The 12,583-nt window shown below is 55.7% G+C and overlaps 1 protein-coding gene and 1 long non-coding RNA gene across 5 annotated transcripts in view; one reads left to right on the plus strand and one right to left on the minus strand.

The window, feature by feature from the left end:
* Nucleotides 1-12,583, minus strand: part of LOC141156459 (uncharacterized) — an 83,175-nt gene that overhangs the window by 49,859 nt on the left and 20,733 nt on the right. The window lies entirely within an intron of this gene.
* The window catches only part of ACSL1 (acyl-CoA synthetase long chain family member 1), a 62,574-nt gene continuing 60,406 nt past the window's right edge, over nt 10,416-12,583 (plus strand). For all 4 annotated transcript variants that reach the window (XM_073642638.1, XM_073642622.1, XM_073642642.1 and 1 more), the window contains exon 1: nt 10,416-10,581. The gene's annotated coding sequence lies outside the window, so the exon portion shown is untranslated. The remainder of the gene's footprint in view (nt 10,582-12,583) is intronic.

Genomic DNA, 12,583 nt, shown 5'->3' on the forward strand with positions numbered 1-12,583 from the left:
TCTACTAATGTGATAAAGTCTTGGAGTCTGAAGTGCTATGATAAATGTTGTAATGGTCGCATTGCAGCTGTGGAAAAAGGGGAATTACCTGTACCTATTCAAGATTTTTGGAGGTTTTTTTCGGAGGAGGAGTCGCAAGTTTTACCTCCTCATAGGGATTATGATTACACCATTGAGTTTGTTGCGGGAGCTACTCTTCCCAACAGTCGCTTGTTTAATCTGACTATCCCTGAAAGAAAGGCCTTGGAGGACTACATGTGGCGCCCCTGAGGGTTCGACCGCCACAGGGATGCTGCACCTCTTCAATGGGGTGTGGTGTTCCTCCTTCGAGGTAAGAACGGTGCAATGGTCAGGACCCCACCTCCACATCCAACACCACACTTCTCCCACAAGAAGGGGCTAGTAGGCACTAGTGTGCTGCCCCTACTGGGAAAATGGGAAACTGGGGAACCAAGAGATAGGGGGACCCATGTAGTGGGTGAGGGTGGAGGACGCACATTTAGTTTACACTCAATATTCCATATTTAATAACCAGCCATCTTGGGCTCATGGTTCTTTGATTGTGATCTCCATCCCTGAACGTGGCTTCTGGGTGAACCTGCAGCGGATGGAGGCACGGCCCTCGTACTCTGGCCTTGATTCGAGGGGCAGGTTGGAGTTAACGTATGTCTCAACTCGGTCAAGGACCATACCCAAGAAGGCCTGGAGCTTAGGAGTGTAGCTCCACCGCAAAAGCATCCCAGGGGGATGCAGACGGAGCGGTATACGCGACCTGTCCTCGCTATTCTGGCCTAGTCAGAGGGATTCCGGCTGCAAGAGGGGTACCGGCCCCCGACACCTGACTTTGCTACTCCACGTCCTAGTCAAGGAAGCCCGGCAGGCCCAGAGGATCCCACCGGGTAACGGGAGGAGCGGAGCTGCCACCCGTACCCTTTTTCTGAGCGTAGTCCAGAGGGAGACCCGGCCTATCTACACACACAGACAGGAGAGGACTCAGTCTGAAGTCTAGGAACACTCTGGTGCGGGGACCTGATTAAGCACTGGAACTACTCAGAACCGCAGAACTCCGTGAGGAGCAGGGAGAAGCCTTGCAGCTGCACTCTCTACTGTGAGTAAAAACCCTGAAAGTCAACCCCTATGGCCTCCGGACTCTTTATTTCTGCACCGCACCGCGCAGCACCAGACCTCCTACACTACAACTCCCTCCATCCTCGTCTCTGCCCTGAGGCCCTGCTCCGCCTGTGGAGAGTAGTATCAACGTCGGCTGCCACAACATCCCGCCTCAGAGGACTGCAGCAGCGCTGGTGGCCTTCACCAGGTACCACAGGTGCCGTAGTCGATAGCAACCACTCAACCCTGATAGCCGGTACCACCCTTTTTAATGTGACGGCCCTGGGCACGGAACGGGTCCAGGCCACGGCTACTACCCACACCAAACATCTGACCCAGCTCCGAGTAATCCCCTCATCTTCCCAGGGTAGGGCTGCGAGCGTCACACACTACATACAGACTAGCCTGGCTGCTGGTCACTTTAGACCTTCTAAGTCGCCTGTGGCAGTTGGATTTTTCTTTGTTTAAAAAAATGGACGGGGGTTTACGTCCATATCTGGATTTTCGTGAAATTAATAAGATTACCGTATGCATTTCCTACCCATTGCCGTTAATTTCTGACTTGTTTAACCAGTTATTGGGGGCCAAGTGGTTCTCTAAAATTGATCTCCGGGGGGCTTACAATTTGTTACGAGTGAAGGAGGGTGATGAATGGAAAACTGCTTTTAACACTCCGGTAGGTCATTTTGGGAATCTGGTGATGCCTTTTGGTCTTACCAATGCACCTGCATTTTTTCAGAACCTTATTAATGACATCCTGAGACCTTTCATTGGTAAGAATGTGGTTGTGTATTTGGATGACATTTTGATTTACTCATCAGATCTAGAGTCCCATTGGCAGAGTGTACGTGAAGTTTTGCAGTTATTGAGTGATAATGTGAGTTCGCTGTGCAGAAAATTAGTTTTTTGAGCTACATTGTCTCCAGCGAGGGCTTTGAGATGGACCCTGTGAAGGTTCAGGCTGTGCAGGAATGGCCTAGGCCTATTGGTTTGAAATCTATACAGAGATTTTTGGGTTTTGCCAATTATTACAGGAAATTCATTAAGAATTTTTCTGTAATTGTTAAACCTCTAACCGATCTCACCAGGAAAGGTGCGAATACGGCCCAGTGGACTACTGAGGCTATTGAAGCGTTTGAGTACCTCAAAGAGAGGCTCAGTTCTGCCCCTATCCTTATGAAGCCTGATGAGACCAAGCCTTTTTTGGTCGAGGTTGATGCTTCATCGGTGGGGGTCGGAGCAGTTTTGTCTCAGGAGAACAAGGGTGGAGCACATCCTTGTTTCTTCTTTTCGAAAAAAAATTTGGAAACCGAACTGAATTATGATGTTGGAAATCGGGAGTTGCTGGCTATTAAACTCGCGTTTGAACATTGGCGTCATTTTTTGGAAGGCGCTAGATTTCCTATTCAGGTTTTCACAGATCATAAGAATTTGATCTATCTGGATGCTGCCAAGTGCTTGAATGCCCGTCAAGCTAGGTGGGCACTTTTTCTTTCTCGGTTTCATTTTTCTGTTACCTATATCCCTGGTACTAAGAATGTTAAAGCCGATGCTTTATCTAGCAGCTTATCTCCTATGGTCGGAGCCGAGGAGGAGAGCATTTTACAGAAAGGAGTTATGGTGGCGGCATTGGACTCTGTTTTGGAGAATGGGATTCTGAAAGCTCAAGATGATGCTCCATCTAACACTCCCCATGGGAGCCTTTAGGAGAGATTTGTTTGTGGAGTGTTATGAGTCTCGGTTGGCAGGTCATCCAGGAATTTCGGAGACTAAGAGACTTATCAGTCGCAGTTTTTGGTGGCCGGGATAGCAGAGGGATGTCATCAAGTGGGTGCGTCAGTGTACTGTGTGTGCTAGGTCAAAGGTTTCACATACTCCTGCTGCGGGGTTGCTTTGTCATCTGGAGGTTCCTAGTGTGCCTTGGACGCATCTCACAATGGATTTTATTACTGATCTTCTGGTGTCCGAGGGTTTTACTGTCATCTGGGTGGTCGTGGACCGTTTTAGTAAGATGTGTCATTTGGTTCCATTCATTAAGTTGCCCTGCGCCAAGACACTCGCTAAGGCGTTTGTTAAGGAGATTGTCAAGCTCCATGGCGTTCCCACGGATATTGTTTCTGATAGAGGACCTCAGTTTGTGGCTCGCTTTTGACGTGTTTTTTGTGACAGGTTGGGAGTCCATTTGTCATTTTCGTCTGGTTATCATCCTGAGTCTAATGGACAAACTGAAAGAAAGAACCAGGATGTTGAACAGTTTTTGCGTTATTTTGTGGCGGACAATCAAGAGGTGTGGTCTGAGTTTCTGCCTCTAGCAGAATTTGCTCTTAACAATCATACATCCTCCTCTGTTGGGTGTTTCCTTTTTTTTGTTGTACTAGGAGACATCCGTCTCTTGGTATGTTCTCCAAATTGGGGTCGGCGGTGCCGGAGGAGGAGAATTTTTCCGGTGATTTGGAGAGAGTTTGGACTAATGTACGTTGCAACCTTCAAGAGGCTAACAAGAAGTCCAAGAAGTATTTCGACAGGAAACGTAAGGAGGTTTTGTTTACTGTGGGTGACATGGTTTGGATTCTCTCTAAAAAACTGGGTCCTAAGTTTGTGGGTCCATTTAAAGTGCTTCAGGTTGTTAACTCGTCTGCTTTTAGGTTGGATGTCCCTACTTCCTGGAAGATTAATCCTGTGTTTCATGTTTCCTTTTTGAAAAAAGCTAATGTATCAGATAGGGATTCCACTGTCACAGTTCCTCCTGTGGTGAAAGACGGCGAATATGAAATTTCTCGTATCGTGAATTCTAGATGACATAGAGGGAGATTACAGTATCTCGTCTCCTGGAAGGGTTTCGATCCCGAAGACAACTCCTGGGTAGGACGGATGATGTCTCTGCTCCTAGGCTTGTTAAAGCTTTCCACAAGAGGTTTCCAGATAGGCCTGGGCCTGGAGGATCCTCATAAAAGAGGGGGTGCTGTTAGAACCCTCCTGTTTGTTTTTTCCATCTTGTGTTTTGTGGTCACGTGACCATCTGCCTTTATATTCCAGCTCTGCCCTTTTGGCTGTGCTGGACTTCAGTGTTTGACTGTTTCTCTAGCCAGGTGCTTCGGTGCCTTTCTCTGTCAGTTCGCTTGGTCCTTCTAGGACCTCTAGTACCTTTTAGTCAGTTTGTCTTTTAGTGTTCTGCAACAACTTCTCTGTTTAGGAGGTGTCCCATTTCTTGTTCCAGCCCTTAGTTCTTTAACGGATTCCTCCCTTTATGCTATAGGTCTTCATTCAGACTAGCCAAGGACTAAGGCGGGTCTGTTCGCTAGGAACAGACAGCCCGCTACATCCTAGGGATTCAGCTTAGTATTACTGTAGGGACAGCTTTCCCCTATCTTTCCTTAGTTCATGTTGCAGATTATAACAGATATATGGACAGGCAGGGCTGGGGGCGGGCGGATTTATAGACAGGCAGAGCTGGGGGCGGGCGGATATATAGACAGGCAGGGCTGGGGGCGGGCGGACATATAAACATGCAGGCCTGGGGGCGGGCGGATATATAAACAGGCAGGGCTGGGGGCGGGCGGATATATAGACAGGCAGGGCTGGGGGCGGGCGGATATATAGACAGGCAGAGCTGGGGGCGCGAGGATATATAGACAGGCAGAACAGGGGGCGGGCGGATATATAGACAGCAGAGCAGGGGGCGGGCGGATATATAGACAGGCAGAGCTGGGGGCGGGCGGATATATAGACAGGCAGAGCTGGGGGCGTTCGGATATATAGACAGGCAGTGCTGGGGGCGGGTGGATATATAGACAGGCAGAGCTGGGGGCGGGCGGATATATAGACAGGCAGGGCTGGGGGCGGGCGGATATATAGACAGGGAGGGCTGGGGGCGGGTGGATATATAGACATGCAGGGCTGGGGGCGGGCGGATGTGTAGATAGGCAGGGCTGGGGGCGGGCGGATGTGTAGACAGGCAGAGCAGGGGGCGGACGGATATATAGACAGGCAGAGCTGGGGGCGGGCGGATATATAGACAGGCAGGGCTGGGGGCGGGCGGATATATAGACAGGCAGGGCTGGGGGCGGGCGGACATATAAACATGCAGGGCTGGGGGCGGGCGGATATATAGACATGCAGGGCTGGGGGCGGGCGGATGTGTAGATAGGCAGGGCTGGGGGCGGGCGGATATATAGACATGTAGGGCTGGGGGCGGGCGGATATATAGACATGTAGGGCTGGGGGCGGGCGGACATGTAAACATGCAGGGCTGGGGGCGGGCGGATATATAGACATGTAGGGCTGGGGGCGGGTGGATATATAGACATGTAGGGCTGGGGGCGGGCGGACATATAAACATGCAGGGCTGGGGGCGGGCGGATATATAGACAGGCAGAGCTGGGGGCGGGCGGATATATAGACAGGCAGGGCTGGGGGCGGGCGGATATATAGACAGGCAGGGCTGGGGGCGGGCGGATATATAGACATGCAGGGCTGGGGGCGGGCGGATGTGTAGATAGGCAGGGCTGGGGGCGGGCGGATGTGTAGACAGGCAGAGCAGGGGGCGGACGGATATATAGACAGGCAGAGCTGGGGGCGGGCGGATATATAGACAGGCAGGGCTGGGGGCGGGCGGATATATAGACAGGCAGGGCTGGGGGCGGGCGGACATATAAACATGCAGGCCTGGGGGCGGGCGGATATATAAACAGGCAGGGCTGGGGGCGGGCGGATATATAGACAGGCAGGGCTGGGGGCGGGCGGATATATAGACAGGCAGAGCTGGGGGCGGGAGGATATATAGACAGGCAGAACAGGGGGCGGGCGGATATATAGACAGCAGAGCAGGGGGCGGGCGGATATATAGACAGGCAGAGCTGGGGGCGGGCGGATATATAGACAGGCAGAGCTGGGGGCGTTCGGATATATAGACAGGCAGTGCTGGGGGCGGGTGGATATATAGACAGGCAGAGCTGGGGGCGGGCGGATATATAGACAGGCAGGGCTGGGGGCGGGCGGATATATAGACAGGGAGGGCTGGGGGCGGGTGGATATATAGACATGCAGGGCTGGGGGCGGGCGGATGTGTAGATAGGCAGGGCTGGGGGCGGGCGGATGTGTAGACAGGCAGAGCAGGGGGCGGACGGATATATAGACAGGCAGAGCTGGGGGCGGGCGGATATATAGACAGGCAGGGCTGGGGGCGGGCGGATATATAGACAGGCAGGGCTGGGGGCGGGCGGACATATAAACATGCAGGGCTGGGGGCGGGTGGATATATAGACATGCAGGGCTGGGGGCGGGCGGATGTGTAGATAGGCAGGGCTGGGGGCGGGCGGATATATAGACATGTAGGGCTGGGGGCGGGCGGATATATAGACATGTAGGGCTGGGGGCGGGCGGACATGTAAACATGCAGGGCTGGGGGCGGGCGGATATATAGACATGTAGGGCTGGGGGCGGGTGGATATATAGACATGTAGGGCTGGGGGCGGGCGGACATATAAACATGCAGGGCTGGGGGCGGGCGGATATATAGACAGGCAGAGCTGGGGGCGGGCGGATATATAGACAGGCAGGGCTGGGGGCGGGCGGATATATAGACAGGCAGGGCTGGGGGCGGGCGGATATATAGACATGCAGGGCTGGGGGCGGGCGGATGTGTAGATAGGCAGGGCTGGGGGCGGGCGGATGTGTAGACAGGCAGAGCAGGGGGCGGACGGATATATAGACAGGCAGAGCTGGGGGCGGGCGGATATATAGACAGGCAGGGCTGGGGGCGGGCGGATATATAGACAGGCAGGGCTGGGGGCGGGCGGACATATAAACATGCAGGGCTGGGGGCGGGCGGATATATAGACATGCAGGGCTGGGGGCGGGCGGATATATAGACATGCAGGGCTGGGGGCGGGCGGATATATAGACATGCAGGGCTGGGGGCGGGCGGATATATAGACATGCAGGGCTGGGGGCGGGCGGATATATAGACAGGCAGGGCTGGGGGCGGGCGGATGTGTAGATAGGCAGAGCTGGGGCGGGCGGATATATATGCCTGCAGGGCTGGGGGCGGGCGGATATATAGACATGCAGGGCTGGGGGCGGGCGGATATATAGACATGCAGGGCTGGGGGCGGGCGGATATATAGACAGGCAGGGCTGGGGGCGGGCGGATGTGTAGATAGGCAGAGCTGGGGCGGGCGGATATTTATGCCTGTAGGGCTGGGGGCGGGCGGATATATAGACATGTAGGGCTGGGGGCGGGCGGATATATAGACATGCAGTGCTGGGGGCGGGTGGATATATAGACATGCAGGGCTGGGGGCAGCAGATGTGTAGATAGGCAGAGCTGGGGCGGGCGGATATATATGCCTGCAGGGCTGGGGGCGGGCGGATATATAGACATGCAGGGCTGGGGGCGGGCGGATATATAGACATGCAGGGCTGGGGGCGGGCAGATATATAGACATGCAGGGCTGGGGGCGGGCGGATATATAGACAGGCAGGGCTGGGGGCGGGCGGATGTGTAGATAGGCAGAGCTGGGGCGGGCGGATATATAGACATGCAGGGCTGGGGGCGGGCGGATATATAGACATGCAGGGCTGGGGGCGGGCGGATATATAGACATGCAGTGCTGGGGGCGGGCGGATATATAGACATGTAGGGCTGGGGGCGGGCGGATATATAGACATGCAGTGCTGGGGGCGGGCGGATATATAGACATGCAGGGCTGGGGGCAGCAGATGTGTAGATAGGCAGAGCTGGGGCGGGCGGATATATATGCCTGCAGGGCTGGGGGCGGGCGGATATATAGACATGCAGGGCTGGGGGCGGGCGGATATATAGACATGCAGGGCTGGGGGCGGGCGGATATATAGACAGGCAGGGCTGGGGGCGGGCGGATGTGTAGATAGGCAGAGCTGGGGCGGGCGGATATATAGACATGCAGGGCTGGGGGCGGGCGGATATATAGACATGCAGGGCTGGGGGCGGGCGGATGTGTAGATAGGCAGGGCTGGGGGCGGGCGGATGTGTAGACAGGCAGAGCAGGGGGCGGGCGGATGTGTAGACAGGCAGAGCAGGGGGCGGACGGATATATAGACAGGCAGAGCTGGGGGCGGGCGGATATATAGACAGGCAGGGCTGGGGGCGGGCGGATATATAGACAGGCAGGGCTGGGGGCGGGCGGACATATAAACATGCAGGGCTGGGGGCGGGCGGATATATAGACATGCAGGGCTGGGGGCGGGCGGATATATAGACATGCAGGGCTGGGGGCGGGCGGATATATAGACATGCAGGGCTGGGGGCGGGCGGATATATAGACAGGCAGGGCTGGGGGCGGGCGGATGTGTAGATAGGCAGAGCTGGGGCGGGCGGATATATATGCCTGCAGGGCTGGGGGCGGGCGGATATATAGACATGCAGGGCTGGGGGCGGGCGGATATATAGACATGCAGGGCTGGGGGCGGGCGGATATATAGACAGGCAGGGCTGGGGGCGGGCGGATGTGTAGATAGGCAGAGCTGGGGCGGGCGGATATATATGCCTGCAGGGCTGGGGGCGGGCGGATATATAGACATGTAGGGCTGGGGGCGGGCGGATATATAGACATGCAGTGCTGGGGGCGGGCGGATATATAGACATGCAGGGCTGGGGGCAGCAGATGTGTAGATAGGCAGAGCTGGGGCGGGCGGATATATATGCCTGCAGGGCTGGGGGCGGGCGGATATATAGACATGCAGGGCTGGGGGCGGGCGGATATATAGACATGCAGGGCTGGGGGCGGGCAGATATATAGACATGCATGGCTGGGGGCGGGCGGATATATAGACAGGCAGGGCTGGGGGCGGGCGGATGTGTAGATAGGCAGAGCTGGGGCGGGCGGATATATAGACATGCAGGGCTGGGGACGGGCGGATATATAGACATGCAGGGCTGGGGGCGGGCGGATATATAGACATGCAGGGCTGGGGGCGGGCGGATGTGTAGATAGGCAGGGCTGGGGGCGGGCGGATATATAGACATGCAGGGCTGGGGGCGGGCGGATATATAGACATGCAGGGCTGGGGGCGGGCGGATATATAGACATGCAGGGCTGGGGGCGGGCGGATATATAGACATGCAGGGCTGGGGGCCGGCGGATATATAGACATGCAGGGCTGGGGGCGGGCGGATATATAGACAGGCAGGGCTGGGGGCGGGCGGATATATAGACATGCAGGGCTGGGGGCGGGCGGATGTGTAGATAGGCAGAGCTGGGGCGGGCGGATATATAGACATGCAGGGCTGGGGGCGGGCGGATATATAGACATGCAGTGCTGGGGGCGGGCGGATATATAGACATGCAGGGCTGGGGGCGGGCGGATATATAGACATGCAGGGCTGGGGGCGGGCGGATATATAGACATGCAGAGCTGGGGCGGGCGGATATATAGACATGCAGGGCTGGGGGCGGGCGGATATATAGACATGCAGGGCTGGGGGCGGGCGGATATATAGACATGCAGGGCTGGGGGCGGGCGGATATATAGACATGCAGGGCTGGGGGCGGGCGGATATATAGACAGGCAGGGCTGGGGGCGGGCGGATGTGTAGATAGGCAGAGCTGGGGCGGGCGGATATATAGACATGCAGGGCTGGGGACGGGCGGATATATAGACATGCAGGGCTGGGGGCGGGCGGATATATAGACATGCAGGGCTGGGGGCGGGCGGATATATAGACATGCAGGGCTGGGGGCGGGCGGATATATAGACATGCAGTGCTGGGGGCGGGCGGATATATAGACATGCAGGGCTGGGGGCGGGCGGATATATAGACATGCAGGGCTGGGGGCGGGCGGATATATAGACATGCAGGGCTGGGGGCGGGCGGATATATAGACATGCAGGGCTGGGGGCGGGCGGATATATAGACATGCAGGGCTGGGGGCGGGCGGATATATAGACATGCAGGGCTGGGGGCGGGCGGATATATAGACATGCAGTGCTGGGGACGGGCGGATATATAGACATGCAGGGCTGGGGGCGGGCGGATATATAGACATGCAGGGCTGGGGGCGGGCGGATATATAGACATGCAGGGCTGGGGGCGGGCGGATATATAGACATGCAGGGCTGGGGGCGGGCGGATATATAGACATGCAGGGCTGGGGGCGGGCGGATATATAGACATGCAGGGCTGGGGGCGGGCGGATATATAGACATGCAGTGCTGGGGGCGGGCGGATATATAGACATGCAGAGCTGGGGCGGGCGGATATATAGACAGGCAGGGCTGGGGGCGGGCGGATATATAGACAGGCAGGGCTGGGGGCGGGCGGATGTGTAGACAGGCAGCGCCGGCTCCAGCCCCGGGGGAGGATGTGTATGCAGATGTCAGCACAGGGGAGTGCAGTCTGGGCGGTGCACACACACCACGGCCCTGCTGCGGCCACATCTATATAAATAGCCCGGCCGGCCCGGCGTGCACGTTGTACTGTGGCTTGTGGAGGTGAGTGAGGAATGGCGGCGGCGGCGGCGCTGGGTGTAGTGCAGCAGATTGTGCCTTCTTTGAGGTGCGGAGTGGACGATGATGCGGCTCCTGCTGTGCCGGCCTGCTGGGGGTTGTAGTTCTCTGTGCAGGACTCCCATGTGGCCGGTGAGGCCTCTGCTGTGAGCGGTCACACTCCTTTATTTAAAGCTCCTATGACTGTAGATTGTCGCAGCTGGTCTCCTGGTGTCGCTTCTGTTATCGTGCAGTTGGAGTGGCGTTATTTCCTCTTGGTAATTTAACCCCATCCGCGCTCGCATATGCCGCACTGTGACTTCCATCCTCTTGTGTGTCTTTCTGGAGGGGGTGGAGGGCAGTGTGTTTGTGTGTGTCTTTCTGGAGGGGGTGGGGGGCAGTGTGTTTGTGTGTGTCTTTCTGGAGGGGGTGGAGGGCAGTGTGTTTGTGTGTGTGTCTTTCTGGAGGGGGTGGGGGGCAGTGTGTTTGTGTGTGTCTTTCTGGAGGGGGTGGGGGGCAGTGTGTTTGTGTGTGTGTCTTTCTGGAGGGGGTGGAGGGCAGTGTGTTTGTGTGTGTGTCTTTCTGGAGGGGGTGGAGGGCAGTGTGTTTGTGTGTGTGTCTTTCTGGAGGGGGTGGGGGGCAGTGTGTTTGTGTGTGTCTTTCTGGAGGGGGTGGGGGGCAGTGTGTTTGTGTGTGTGTCTTTCTGGAGGGGGTGGGGGGCAGTGTGTTTGTGTGTGTGTGTCTTTCTGGAGGGGGTGGGGGGCAGTGTGTTTGTGTGTGTGTGTGTGTGTGTCTTTCTGGAGGGGGTGGGGGGCAGTGTGTTTGTGTGTGTGTGTGTGTGTGTCTTTCTGGAGGGGGTGGGGGGCAGTGTGTTTGTGTGTGTGTGTGTGTGTCTTTCTGGAGGGGGTGGGGGGCAGTGTGTTTGTGTGTGTGTGTGTGTCTTTCTGGAGGGGGTGGGGGGCAGTGTGTTTGTGTGTGTGTGTCTTTCACTCTTATCTTCTAGCAGTGGTTTCCTGTGGCACTATATACAAATCCTCTGACTAGGAGCTTCTGCATTTTGTCCTCTTGTCCCAATATCTGATCTGTGTACATTTACCTTCCACACATCATTCTGCAGTGGAGCAGCGTACAATATTGTGTTTATTCCTCCCCAATGCAGTCTGCACAGCAGCACTGTCATCTACTGTGGTGCTGGGCTCTGTGCCCGATGTGGGTGGCCGGGGCTGTGACCTGGTGGTCCTAGGCGTTGGATTCTGGTCCCTGTGTGGCTGTATATTCAGGACACGCTGCAGTGTTCTGCAGATTACTGGATCTGTTTCTATCACACCTCATACTAGATGACCCCAAGTCATGGATCGCCCTGCTCATCACTTCTATATCTGTCGCCCCCTTATGTTTGGTTGCTATTGGGGTATTTTACAGGCAGTGCAGATCTATGTGTTGTATGATTGGTTTAGCATTTGCATGGCCTATAATGGGAAAACTCTCAACCAAATCCTTAGCCTCCATCCTTTGTATTTGAGAATGTAGGTATATGACCGCCCTATGGTATAACTTGGGTCTGTGCCCACTGCTGCAGAATTATCAGTGCCTGTAGCCACCTTAGGGCAGATTCACACATCCATGTTTCGTGGGCAGAGTATGCAGCGCCATACGTGGACTGGGCACTGGTGTACTGACCCAAACTCTACAACCATATGCATGCATGAGGCTGTCGAGTTTGGGTCAGATGACCCACGATCGGTCTGTACCCAGACCACAAAACATGGTTGTGAGTCTGGGCTTAGGCTGAGCTCGCACAGTTGAAGAGACTTTTCATTAATTTCAAAGTCAAATAAAAAAAAAAAATCTCTCTAAGGCCTTGCTGTGTCCAAGCAAAGTGGAGATTTCATGAAAACTCCGGGCCACTCTAGGCTTAGATGCTGCAGAACGGTTTTTGTTTTTCTCTGGTTTGGAAGCCTGAAAGAAAACATGTAAACCGGCTATTATGTTTTTAAGTGCAGAATCA

The sequence above is a fragment of the Phyllobates terribilis genome, unplaced genomic scaffold (assembly GCF_046119375.1).
Source record: "Phyllobates terribilis strain yellow unplaced genomic scaffold, ASM4611937v1 Scaffold_1__5_contigs__length_1240528914, whole genome shotgun sequence".
Classification (NCBI taxonomy): domain Eukaryota; kingdom Metazoa; phylum Chordata; class Amphibia; order Anura; family Dendrobatidae; genus Phyllobates; species Phyllobates terribilis.